At 41.4% G+C, this 13,463-nt stretch overlaps 1 long non-coding RNA gene across 1 annotated transcript; it reads left to right on the top strand.

Moving 5' to 3' along the window:
* Positions 1–26: 26 nt before the first annotated feature.
* Positions 27–6,431, top strand: LOC130544521 (uncharacterized). Its single transcript, XR_008960855.1, has 3 exons — positions 27–387; positions 5,159–5,259; positions 5,377–6,431. It is a non-coding gene; the product is annotated as an uncharacterized LOC130544521 (long non-coding RNA).
* The last annotated feature ends 7,032 nt before the right edge of the window (positions 6,432–13,463 follow it).

The raw sequence follows: 13,463 nt of genomic DNA, 5'->3' as shown, positions 1-13,463 counted from the left end.
CACGTGACTCCTCCGGGCCCCTCCCCCTCGCCCCTCCCCCTCGCCGTTTCTAATACTTGGGTCTTGAAATAACTGAACTTTCTCTCCGACGTCCTATCGCGGGGTCGTCACAGCAACCGTATGAGAGAAGTAGCACAAGGAATGACACACTCCTTTTTCTACAAAGAGGAAACAGAGGCCTTAGCCTTGGACAGGAATCAAAGACCGCAGGCATCTAGAGGTCGGAGGTCTCCTAATGGGTTCACGGCTCTTCTCACCTGCGCGGGCCTCAGCCCGGCCTGGCCACATCACGGCTTCACGGCCGAGCCTCCGCCATCAGTCTAGGTCGTGCCCCAGTGCGGGAGCCGCGTGTCCCCGCGTCTCAGGCGGGCAAACGAGCCCAAAGAGGTAACGAATGAACTCTGGGTGAAGAGTTGGCTATGTCAGGGAGGACATAGCTGAAGGGAAAAGAATTAGTCCATCAGATTTGGAATCCTTGCTTCATTTCCTTGTTGGGCAATGAAGAGCGAAGTAATAAGAGCACTGAAGGCTTTAATCAGGAAGTAATTGGTAAAGGTAACCGAGTGTTCTGGGCCAGGCACTGTTGCAGGCCCTTTACCGGTATTATTCATTTCCTCTTTATGCCAATTGTATGAGAAAGTTATTATTGCTCCAGTTTTACAGATGGGAAGCCTGCCGCATTAAACTGAAGAGCGAGAGTTTAGCCATGAGAGACCTAGTGGAATTCAAGTCAGTCAGTTTCTAGGCCAGATTTTCTTGCCTGTGAAATCAGTATGATCATACCTGTGCCGTAGCACTGTTGAGGCTGGATGACTGGACATGTGGAGTAGCTGTTTTTCTATCTGCTGAATAGAGGGGTGTTAGATTTTATTTTATTTTTTTTAACTTGGATTCGTTTATTTGTAGCAAGACTGGAGGAGGGGCACTCTGAGCCGGGGGAGTATTAGGAAGTTGTTGCGACGTGTAGATGAGAGAGTGGCAGAGTCTGGAGCGATTACAAAGGTAAAATCCTCAGAGACTGAGGGAAAGAAGGTGGTGAAAATCCAAATGAAGGAGAAAATGCAAGAAGAGAAGTCAAGGATGATTCCCAGGCTAAGTGATTGAGAGGATGCTGGCTCTTTTCTCCAAGATGGAGAATTCAGGAGGAGGAGTAAGCTTTGAGAGTAGCTAACAATGTAATATGGGAAATGAAGAGTTTCAGGGTTCCATGGGACAGCTACATGTGGCTGGCTATTTAGGAAAGCAGCCAATGCTTTGGTCAGAAACGGAATCCCGCACATCATGCAGAGAGAAAATTGGCTAAAACCTGTATAAGAATTTCATATCAATTTGACATCGTTTTTCATAGTGTCTTTGTAAAAAGTGCTTGTCTAATGGCAGAACATTTTATTCAAGTTTATAACTGAAGAAAAGGGATCTTAGCTATGACGAGGAGCTCTTCACCTGTTACGGTGACAGGCTCAGAGGAGGCATTTAAGCAAATCCATGTCAAAGCAAACAGGCATATCACCAAGAATTTAAAGAAGGGCAGGATTTGTTCCTTTGCCTCTTGTATAAATCCCAACGAGTAACCGAAGCAGGAGGCATAATAGGTCTCACGTATGCACGGTGTTTTACTTTTCAAAAGAATGCTTTTCTCACCTGTTATCTCCTTTGATCTTTATAATAATTCTGTAAGGTAGGCAGGGTGGCTGTTATTATGCCCACTGCACAGATAAGAAAACTGAAGATCAGAGAAAGTAAGTGATTTGCTGCAGGCTACATTACTAGTACTCAGCTAGAAATTAAATTCCTTCCTTTTCAGGTCAAGTTCAGTGTTTTCACTACAAACCACCACCTTTTACAACTAGTTAGCAGAGAGGTATAAAGATGTTCCTGCCATTTGGTGATAGTAAGAATTAAGCTTCCTATACATCCATTCTTACTAGGATCATACTCTTGATAGTCCTCTTAAGACTCTTGAAGATGAGTGATAGAGTTGAAAGAACTGGTGAAAACTGTGTACCAGGACTAGACACACCCTGAGATTCCCAGCCTTCCTTACTGACATCTGACACGTTGTGGCTGACAATTGGGATCTCAGTGGGAATTAGCAGCTGGAATGCTTTTCCATAGCCTCTCCATGCGGCCTGAGCTTCCACACAGCATGGCAGCTGGGTTTTGTGGGTGAGCATATCCCAAAAGAGAGACTGATAGAAGCTGCTCTTCTAACCTAGCCTTGGAAGTTACAGAGTAACCACGAGTAGGATCTGCTGGGGTTTTCTTTTTCTTTTTTAATGAACCTTGTAGTATAAATGCCATGAAATACCTGCAGCCCTGGCTACCACCTTGACTACAGCATTGGGAGAGACTTTGAGGCAGAGGCACCCAACTAAGTGGCCCAGACTCATGACCCACAGAAACTGTGAGATAATATTTGTTATTTTAAGTCACCAAGTTTTGGGGTAAACCTAGCAATAACTAACAGGCTAGCTAAAGGGAAGTGAGAGAGAACCTCGAATATTATTGAGTTACTGTGCTTCTCCTTATACACTTGATTCGGTAAGTTTGTCCATGCTCATGGTTTGAATTACCCAGTGCAGGGACTCCCAGATCTGTATCTCCATCCCAGAACTCTCACATGAACTACAGACTTTGACATCCTACAGCTGCTAGACTTCTGTACTTGGCAGTTCCACAGACATTTCTCATTCAGCTTATCAAAAATTGAACTTGTAAACTATGGACTTTGGGTGTTAATGATGTCTCAATGTAGGTTCATTGGTTGCAACAAATGGACCACTATGGTGGGGAATGTTGATAACAAGGGAGGCCGTGCATGCCTGGGGGCAGGGTTGTATGGGAAATCTGTGTATCCCCTCAGTTTAGGTGTGAACTTAAAACTGCTCTAAAATATAGTCTTAATAAAAATCTGAATTTGCCATCTTTTCACTCAATTCTGCTATTTCTTTTATTTATTTATTTATTTATTTATTTTTAAAGATTTTATTTATTTATTCGATAGAGATAGAGACAGCTAGCGAGAGAGGGAACACAAGCAGGGGGAGTGGGACAGGAAGAAGCAGGCTCCCAGCAGAGGAGCCTGATGTGGGGCTCGATCCCACAACGCCGGGATCACGCCCTGAGCCGAAGGCAGACGCTTAACCGCTGTGCCACCCAGGCGCCCCACTGCTATTTCTTTTATGTCTATTCTATGGAAAAACACCACCTTATGTTTAGTTGCTCAAGGTAGAAACCTGGAATTTATCGTTATTTCCTTCTTCTCCCTCACTCTTCATATTCAGTAATAATAATAATTAATTGTAATTATTATAACAACAAAAACAGCAACTAACATTTATGGAGGGCTTACTATATGCTAGGTGCTCACTGTTCTAAGCATTTTATGTGTATCAATTAACCTTCATAGCAACCCTAGGAAATATATGCTATCATGATTTCTGTTTTACAGATTAAAAAAAGAAAGTCGGGATAAAGTAACTTGTCCAAGGTCCATACCTACTAAGTAGCAGAGCTTCATTTAGAATCTGTGCTGTTGGGCAGCAAAGCCTGCACCCTTTAACCACTATATTCTATTGCCTCCAATCAACCAAGTCCTGTCACTTCTTAACTCCCATCTTATGACTCCGACCCCTCACTCTTCTTCCACTGTTCCCCACTCGGGTCATCTCTCTATTAAACCACTGTAAGAGCCTCCAAACTAGTCTTGGTTCACTGAACCCAGAGACCTTATAGTCTTTGAGGAAGAGGCACAGGAATTATAATCTCGTGTGGTAAGTACTGTATTGAAATCTGCACTGAGTGCCATGGGATTGCTCTGCATGAGAATCTAGAGAACTAGGAGAACATGACATTTGAGCTGGGACTTGAGGATGAGGAGTTCAAAGATAAAGAAAAGCACGGGTAGAGGTAATGCCATTTTGTTGCACAGAGATAGGAAGGAGTATGCAGTGTTTGAGGAATTGCAAGAATTTGTGTGTGGCACATGATGGCATGATGGGGCTGGAAAGTAGGCCAAGATGGCCTGGGAGGGGCCATATATATAGCAAGTCCTTGCTGAATGACTTGCCACAAATTATCCCTCAAATCTGTAATGAGATGATGAATGAGCCCAGCCAACTGCCCTGCACTTGTCCTCAACTTAGCAGCTTTCCTGCCTCTTACCATGACTTAAGGTACCTTTCTACTTTTAGAAAATTATAGTTCACTGGGGGCGCCTGAGTGGCTCAGTTGGTTAAGCGTCTGACTCTTGATTTCAGCTCACATCGTGATCTCAGGATCGTGAGATCCAGCCCCCCCATTGGCCTCCACACTGATCGTGGAACCTTAAGATTCTCTCTTTCCATCTCCCTCTACCCCTCCCCACCATCTCCCCCTCCCCTTGCATGCATGTGTATGCTTTTTCTCTCAAAAACGAACAAAACACACACACAAACACACAAAACTAGACAGTGTTGAGTTTCTTTTCTTGAGGGGATGGGTGGTTGGAGGAAAGGGTACCGTATATGCTATGGTGATATTCCTGAATTTAAGGATTTGAGAAAATCTCTTAACATACCTGGACAATGTCATGTGTGAGCAAAAGTTAACTTTTATAAGCTAATGGGTGATGCATATGAATAAACAAGTAAAATTAAATAGATGAAAGAACATGAACCAGGAGGAAAAAGGCTATAGAAAAAATAAAAATCATGAAGTGAGAAAGTAGAATAGTGATTTTGTATTCTGTGCTAGCCCAGGTACTTATATTTGATGTGACGCCAATCATAGGGTTTTAACTTTAAAAGGAATTGCTCCTAACCCATTGATTTTTCGAGGATATGGATTTGAGAGTTTAATCCACTTAATGATGTTTCACAACTGCTATTGCTTGCGCACCAAGGTGCCAGGCAACGTGGTCCCCCCACTGTGTACAGGGTTTTCAGGAGAAGGTTAACATTAAGGTTGTAAGGTTCATTTCGGGTTCCTCCTTTGTCCTTGAATTGCAGGGCAAGGATTATCAGGGAAGATGGTGAGTCTTGAAACAGGCCCAGGAGGTGAGTTCAGACAGCAATGCCCTTGTTTTAACAAACCACTGAGGTCCCTCTTTTAAACGTCTAGCTAGTAGAAATCACACAGGGCATTACATCATCACATCAGCAGACATTCATTCTTTCAGATGCCAGATTCTGAATGAGAAAGTGACCTAAATTGAAGAAAGCAGCTTGTGTTACAACATACGGCAGCAGAGATCGGGGACCAGAGGTAGCAATTTAGGAGGTAAGTTTCAAAGCCTAACCTATTAGGGTCTAGGGCCAGGAGAATAGTGACTCGCCTCCTGTTGCCTCCTCAGCTGCCACTGTCTTTCTCTACTGAAGACCTCCCGTGTTCCCTCAGGGCTGCTGCTGACCCAGGAGCGATTGTACTCTTCACTCTCAAAGCTTCCCGCATGCCTGGGTCATCTGGCTCTTACAGATAATGGAGTGTGTTGTTTGGCTGTCAAATTTGTTATGAAGGATCTTTATTCGGAAAGATGTAGTTTTTTAATCTGCAAATAAAAAATACTAAAGGGAAATGCACTAACATATTGAGTGGTTATTTCTGAGTGGTGGGGATGTGACTAATTTTTCTTATTGTCTGTTTACTATAATAAGCTTATATAAATTTATCAGTAAAGAAAAACGTTATTTAAAAAGGCTAATAATGGGGTGCCGGGGTGGCTCACTTGGTTAAGTGTCTCCCTTCGGCTCAGGTCATGATCCTGGGGTCCTGAGATCGAGCGCATGGGCTCCCTGCTCAGCGGGGAGTCTGCTTCTCCCTTTGCCCTTCCCCCTGCTCATGCTGTCTCTCAAATATATAACTCTTAAAAAAAAAAAAAAGACTAATAATGGGAGAAACGCTACGACTTAGAGAATTGGCCTTCTCTGCTGTTACGGTTTTCAGATAGAAACCTGAAATGACTCATTGGAATGGCCCAAGAAACAGTGAGGCTGAGTGCTTACTTAGCCTGCAAGCTGAGCTGGGTTATTATCTATGGCTCTGAATTAAACGAAGCTGTGGTAGAAAGAATATTGACTTGGAGTCTTAGAAAAATACTTAATCTGGGGCGCCTGGGTAGCGCAGTCGTTAAGTGTCTGCCTTCGGCTCAGGGCGTGGTCCCGGCGTTCCGGAATCGAGTCCCACATCGGGCTCCTCCGCTGGGAGCCTGCTTCTTCCTCTCCCACCCCCCTGCTGTGTTCCCTCTCTCGCTGGCTGTCTCTCTGTCACATAAATAAATAAAATCTTTAAAAAAAAAAGAAAAGAAAGGGGCGCCTGGGTGGCACAGCGGTTAAGGCGTCTGCCTTCGGCTCAGGGCGTGATCCCGGCGTTACGGGATCGAGCCCCATATCAGGCTCTTCCACTGTGAGCCTGCTTCTTCCTTTCCCACTCCCCCTGCTTGTGTTCCCTCTCTCGTTGGCTGTCTCTATCTCTGTCAAATAAATAAAAATAAAATCTTTAAAAAAAAAAAAAAAGAAAAGAAAAATACTTAATCTATGAGCCTCAGTTTTCTCATCTGTAAAATGGGAACAAGAATGCTTGCTTCTTGTGATTAGGTGAGTAACAAGTGAGATTTGTTATTATTTTTAAATGACTTAAATGTAAGGCATTTTGCTAGACATTGAGGATTGAGAGCAGATAGCCCTTGCCTATCAAACAGTAGCTGAAAAGACAATTACAATATAGTTCATTAAGCGGTATAATATAGAACACGCAGCATCATACGGGAGCACCTAACTCAACCTGAAAGGTGAGGACAGACTTCCTGGAAGAGGTGGTGCCTGAGCGGCATCTTAAAGAATTATCATTTAGAATTAGCCAGGTGAAAAGAAAGGGTGTATGTTGTGTATGATGAACTGTGAAATGCTAATAACATAAATTCGTATAAGGATTCAATTTTTTAAAGAATTTTCTGATGACGTGGGGTGCTTGGGTGGCTCAGTCAGTTTAGCATCTAACTCTTGATTTCAGCTCAGGTTTTGATTTCAGAGTCAAGAATTCAAGCCCCACATTGAAAAAATTTTTTCTGAAGAAGTATATTTTATATGCTGAAATGCACGGTCCTTAAATGTACACTTTTGACAAATACACATACAACCCTGTCGATATATAAAACACATTTTCTTCCTAGCAATTATCCCTCCCAGAAGTAACCACTAATCTGATTTTTATCACTGTAGATTACTTTAGTCTATTCTAGACAGATATTTATTTATTTATTTATTTATTTATTTATTTATTTATTTAAAGATTTACTTATTTATTTGAGAGAGTGAGCACAAGCCAAAGAGAGAGAGGCAGAGAGAGAGGGAGAAGCAGACTCCCCACTGAGCAGGGAGCCTGACACAGGGCTTGATCCCCAGACCCTGAGATCGTGACCTGAGCCGAAGGCAGACGTTTAACTGAGCCACCCAGGCGCCCTGAACTTTCTTTTTTAAGATTTCATTTTTAAGTATTCTCTACATCCAACGTGGGGCTCAGTCTTACAGCTCTGAGATCAAGAGTTGCATGCTCTACCAAGTGAGCCAGCCGGGTGCCCCTATTCTAGAATTTTATATATAAATGGAACTATATACTTTTGTGCAAATCCTCTCTTACTCAGCATGATATTTTTGAGATTCATTCATGTTGTTAATCAGTGGTTTGATCCTTTTTATTGCGGAGTCGTATTCCATTGTGTGAATATACCACAGTTTATCTGTTCTGTTGATGGACATCAGGGCTGTTTCTGGTTTTTGGCCATTATGAATAAAGCTTTGTGAACATTCTTATACATAGGTTTGTGTGGATATAGGTTTTCATTTCTTTAAGATAAGTACCTAGGAGTGGAATTGCTATATTATAGGCTAGATGGTTTGTCTATCTTTTTAAGAAACTGCCAATAGTTTCCAAAGTGGATTTACCATTTTACATTCCCACAAGCAAAATGTATGGGAGATCCAGGGGCTCCATAGCCTTATCAACATTTGGTGTTGTCAGTCTTTTTCATTTTAACCATTCTAGTGGGTGTGTAGTATATCTTATTGAGGTTTTAATTCACATTTTTCTGATAACTAATAGTGTTAAGCACATTTTCATGTGTTTATTGGCCTTTCATGTATATGTATATATATATTTTTTGGTAAGTAATTTTCATATCTCTTGGGAATTAAAAAAAAAAACAGACCTACAGATTAAATGCAATCCCTATCAAAATTCCGATTGTCTTTTTTACAGAAATGGACAAACTGAACCTAAAATTGATATGAAATGCAAGGTACCCAGAATTGTCAAAATAATGTCATAAAGAAAGAAAAAGAGGTTGGAGGACTCACTTCCTGATTTAAAAATCTTAATACAGAGCTACGGTAATCAAGACTGTGTAGTACTGGCATAAGGACAGATATATAGATCAGTGGAATAAAATTAAATTAAGAGTCCAGAAGTAAACCCATGCATTTCTGGTCTACTGAATTTTGGCAAGGAAGCCAAAATAATTCAGTGAGGGAAAGAACAGTTTTTCAATAAATGGTGCTGGTATAACTGGATAGCCACACACAAAAGAATGAATTTGGTTCTCTCCCTGACACCATATACAAAAATAACTCAGAATGAATCTAACACCTAAACTTAAGAGCTAAACCTATAAAACTCTTAGAAAAAAACATAAAACATAAATTTTTGTGATATTATATTAGGCAACAAACAGTTTCTTAGGTATGACATCTAAAGCACGAGCAAACAAAAAACAAATTGGACTTCATCAAAATTAAAAACTTTTGTGTCAAAGGACACCATCAAGAAAGCAAAAAGACAATCTGAAGAATTGAAGAAAATATTTACAAGTCAAGTCATATATTTGGTAAGGATTGGTATCCATAATAAATAAAGGGCTCGTAACTCAATAAAAATACAGATAACCCAATTAAAAATGGGCAAAGGATTTGAACAGTTGTTTCTGAAAAGAAGTTAAACAATGGGCCAATAAGCACATGAGAAGATGCTCAATATCATTAATCTTCAGGGAAATGCAAATCAAAACCACAGTGAGAAACCGCTTCATACCCACTAGGATGGCTAGGAGACTGACAATCATAAGCGTTACTGATGTGGAGAAATTGGAACCCTCGCACACTGCCAGTTGGAATGTAAAACACTGTAGATGATGTGGAAAACAGTTTAGCAGTTCCTGAAAACGTGAAACAAGAGTTACCATATGATCTAGCAATTCCATTCCTCGGTACGTATGTAAGGGAATTGAAAACATTTCCACACAAAACCTGTACTCGAATGCTTATTATTCATAATAGCCCCACAGCGGAAATAATCTAAATATCCATCAACCGATGAATGGGTAAACGAGATGAATGAATAAACAACATGGTGGACTATTACGCATCCATAAAAAGGAATGCAGTACTGATTCATGCTAAAACATGGATGAAGTCATGAAAACATTCTAAATGAAAGAAGTCAGACACAAAAAGCCACATTTTGTATGATTCCATTTATATAAAATGTCTAGAATGGGCAAATCCTATAGACAGAAAGTAGATTAGTGGTTGCCAGGGTCTGAGGGGAAGGGAAGGATGGTCAGTGACTGCCAATAATATTGGGTTTCTTTTGGGGGTGATGACAACCTTGTGAATATACTAAGGACCTTTAAATTGTACATCTTTAAATGGTGACTCTTATGGTATGTGAATTATATCTCAATTTTAAAAAATCAAGAAGAAAGGTTTTTAAATGAAATTTACAAGAACTTCTGTTTTGGAAATCACTACATAAGCACATCCGGACTATTAGAAGTGGCTGTGTCTCAGAGAGGACAGTCATCGCAAAGACTGCTTCCAAGCCCTCTCTTCCCCTCTTATATGCCTTTTCTGGTTGTGGGTCCTTGACTCTTTGGCACTGTCCTGATCCTGCTTACAACATCTCTTAGTTAAAGCCCTGCCTTCCGCATCAGTCTGAATCTGAAGCCAACTTTCCAGTTTTCAAGAACTGAGCCAGCTTGTGTCTCTTAAGCCCTACTTACCATCAAAATTTGTCCTTATTTAAAAAAAACAAACAAACCCACTAGACTTGAAATAGAGAAAATTTACTTTTATGGTTCAGACTAGAGACAGCACAGGTTCTAATCAGGTTTTGTCATCATTAATCAAGTCCTTCCTCTAACTTTTAGGCTCCAAATGATAGAGTAAGAGCTATTTGATTGCATGTGTTCATGGTGCAATTACTGGTAGCCTGCTAGCAGGCAATAATGCCAAAGAGAAAAGAAAACCGACATTTTCACGGAAAGGTAGGCAACAATTGCAGGGAAAAGGAAAACAACATCTCCCCTACTGTAAGTTTCAGGTTTCTGTAACAGTTGTTCCTAATGATGGAGTTCGTGTATGCTGCTGAGAAGCCTGCTGGTTTCCCAGAGTTTCTCTTAGGAATTTCTGACATTTCAGTGTGTCTTCAAATAAAGTTTAATATTTCTATAATCTATTTATTATCTTAACGACTGACAGTCAAATAAGAAATATCTGAGAGGGCGCCTTAGTGACTTAGTCGGTTAAGCGTCTGCCTTTGGCTCAGGTCATGATCCCAGGGTCCTGGGATCCAGTCCCACATTGGACTCCCTGCTCAGCGGGGAGCCTGTTTCTCCCTCTGCCTCTCTTATGAATAAAAAAATAAAACCTAAAAAGAAAAGAAATATCTGAGAGGCAGATTGAATGGAAGACAGGGTGACACTTTTGTTTTCAAGGATCGAGGTTCGTATAGAAAGGAATAGAGTATAGAGGGGTGGAGAGCAGGGTGAGATCACTGAGATGTGAAGATCATTAGGAGGCAAGAGGGAAGGGGTCAGATCAGGGACACAGAAGGGATGTGACAAAAACAGGAGACACCTCCTTCTGGGAGACAGGCTGGAGAGAAGGATGAGCGCCTGAGTGTGGATGAAGCAGCTCTGAAATGTCCAAGAATAACAGTAAGGAAGCTATAGGTGGCTTATACTGTGAACTAGTAGATTCCTAGTTACCTTCATGTGCTAAACTAATGCTGCAAACATTAAGTCGCATCCCCTTAGAGTATTCTTTTTCTTTGATTTTCATTTAGACTTTTAGGACCTTAAGGAATTCATGCAAAGTCATTGAAGGGTCAAAATGATACAAGCATTTATTTCACCCAACATTTAATTTAGTTTCACTATAATATTTTCATTATTTTTTAAAGATTTTATTTGAGAGAAAGGGAGAGCAAGCACACGAACAGGGAGGAGGGGCAGAGGAAGAGGGAAAAGCAGGCTCCTCGCTGCAGGGAACCTGATGTGGGGCTCCATCCCAGGACCCTGAGATCATGACCTGAGTCTAAAGCAGACGCTTAACTGACAGAGCCACCCAATTTTATAATTGTGCCTCTACTAAATGGTCCCAGTATAGTACACCAATTCTCAGTTTTTGAAAGAAAAGAATTCTTCTACATCCTCTGGTCTCATAATCTGAAAGAGATGTGGGCTGACAGCCATTCTCTGGATTCACTCTCAGCTCCAGAAAAGACTCCTTTAAACACTCTCAAGGCTGCCACAGCATTGTCACCTCCATTTAACTGATTCTGTTTAAGTGAAAATTTCAAATAAACCACTGAGGAACTGTAGCTGTCATTTCTTGTCAACATATATCAGCTTTCACTCATTTGGTGAGATTCTAATTTAAAAAGTTCTTTACAGGGGCGCCTGGGTGGTGCAGCGGTTGGGCATCTGCCTTCGGCTCAGGGCGTGATCCCGGCCTTATGGGATCGAGCCCCATATCGGGCTCCTCCGCTGGGAGCCTGCTTCTTCCTCTCCCACTCCCCCTGCTTGTGTTCCCTCTCTCGCTGGCTGTCTCTGTCAAATAAATAAATAAAATCTAAAAATAAATAAATAAATAAATAAATAAATAAATAAATAGATAGATAAATAATAAAAAGTTCTTTACCTAGGGGGCGCCTGGGTGGCTCCGGCGTTAAGCGTCTACCTTCGGCTCAGGTCATGATCCCAGGGTCTTGGGATCGAGCCCTGCATTGGGCTCCCTGTTCAGCGGAAAGCCTGCTTCTCCCTCTCCCACTCCACCTGCTTGTGTTCCCTCTCTCACTGTGTCTCTGTCAAATAAATAAAATCTTAAAAAAATAAAATAAATAAAATAATAAAAGGTTCTTTAGCTAAATAGTTAATTAGTATTTTTTAAAAGTAATCTCTATGCCCAATGTGGGGCTCAAATTCATGACCCCGAGATCAAACAATCGAATACTCCACCTGCTGAGCCAGCCAGGTGCCCCAGTTAATCAGTATTTTCTTTAAAAGACTTTATTTATTTTTAAAGATTTATTTATTGGGGGGGTGGGGGGAAAGGGAGGAGAAGGAGAGAAGCAGACTCCCAGGTGAGTGCAGAGCCCGATGTGGGTGGGGCTCGATCTCACCTCCATCTCACGACCCTGAGATCATGACCTGAGCTGAAATCAAGAGTCAGCTGCTTAACTGACTGAGCCACCCAGGTGATCCAATTTATTTTAGAGAGGAGGAGAGAGAGCACACAGAGAGCGTGAGCAGGGGGAGGGGCAGAGGGAGAGGGAGAGAGAGAACCTCAAGCAGATGCCCCACTGAGCGTGGAGCCCCATGCAGGGCTGGATCTCACCACCCCAAGATCATGATCTGAGCCAAAATCAAGAGTCGGTCACTCAACTGACTGAGCCACCCAGGAGCCCCAGTTAATCAGTATTTTTGATCAGAATGCGAATAGTGATGAATTCCACTAGTTTGTTGGTAAAAAAAAAAAAAAAAAGAGAGAGAGAGAGAGTTCACTGTCAATCTTACTATAACCCAGAATATGTAAGCATTTGTAGGTGAGACTCATACTCAGGATTGTTGGAAGGGCCCCTTAAAGTCATCTCGTCTAACCACTTCTAGAATGTGTTGATGTGTTACACTCCTGCCAAGTGGCAGTTCAGCCTAAACCCAAACATCCCCCATTGGTGAGAATTCACTCCCAAAGCTATCATTACAGAACTCTGTAAAAAAGTTTTCCCATAGAATAAACGAAAGCTGTTGCCTTATGGTTTTTGTGTTCTCTCTCTAGTTCTGTGCTCCCACAGGACCACACCAAACCAACAAGTCCAAGGCCTCTTTAATGTTTCAGTTCTCTAGAAGCTAAAGAGAAGTCTTTCAATAGACAGCCTTCTAATACCTATAATTCACCTAGCTGGCGTACAGCCTTAAAACTTACTTTGGGGAAATGGATACACTTGCAAATTTACTTTCTAGATAGTAGAGAACAATTCATCTGTTCCTTAGATGACAAAATTTTCAGGCTGCATCAACTATTATTGAAAATTCTGTATGGTGACTAATATAACAAAATAAATATTATTAAAAAAATTCTTAGCTTTCTATGTGCCATGAAGTTTAAAATAAACTAAGTTTGCAAACACATCATGCTAAATACATCAAATTA

The sequence above is a fragment of the Ursus arctos genome, unplaced genomic scaffold (assembly GCF_023065955.2).
Source record: "Ursus arctos isolate Adak ecotype North America unplaced genomic scaffold, UrsArc2.0 scaffold_22, whole genome shotgun sequence".
Taxonomy (NCBI): domain Eukaryota; kingdom Metazoa; phylum Chordata; class Mammalia; order Carnivora; family Ursidae; genus Ursus; species Ursus arctos.
This window is presented reverse-complemented; position numbering and strand designations above follow the sequence as displayed.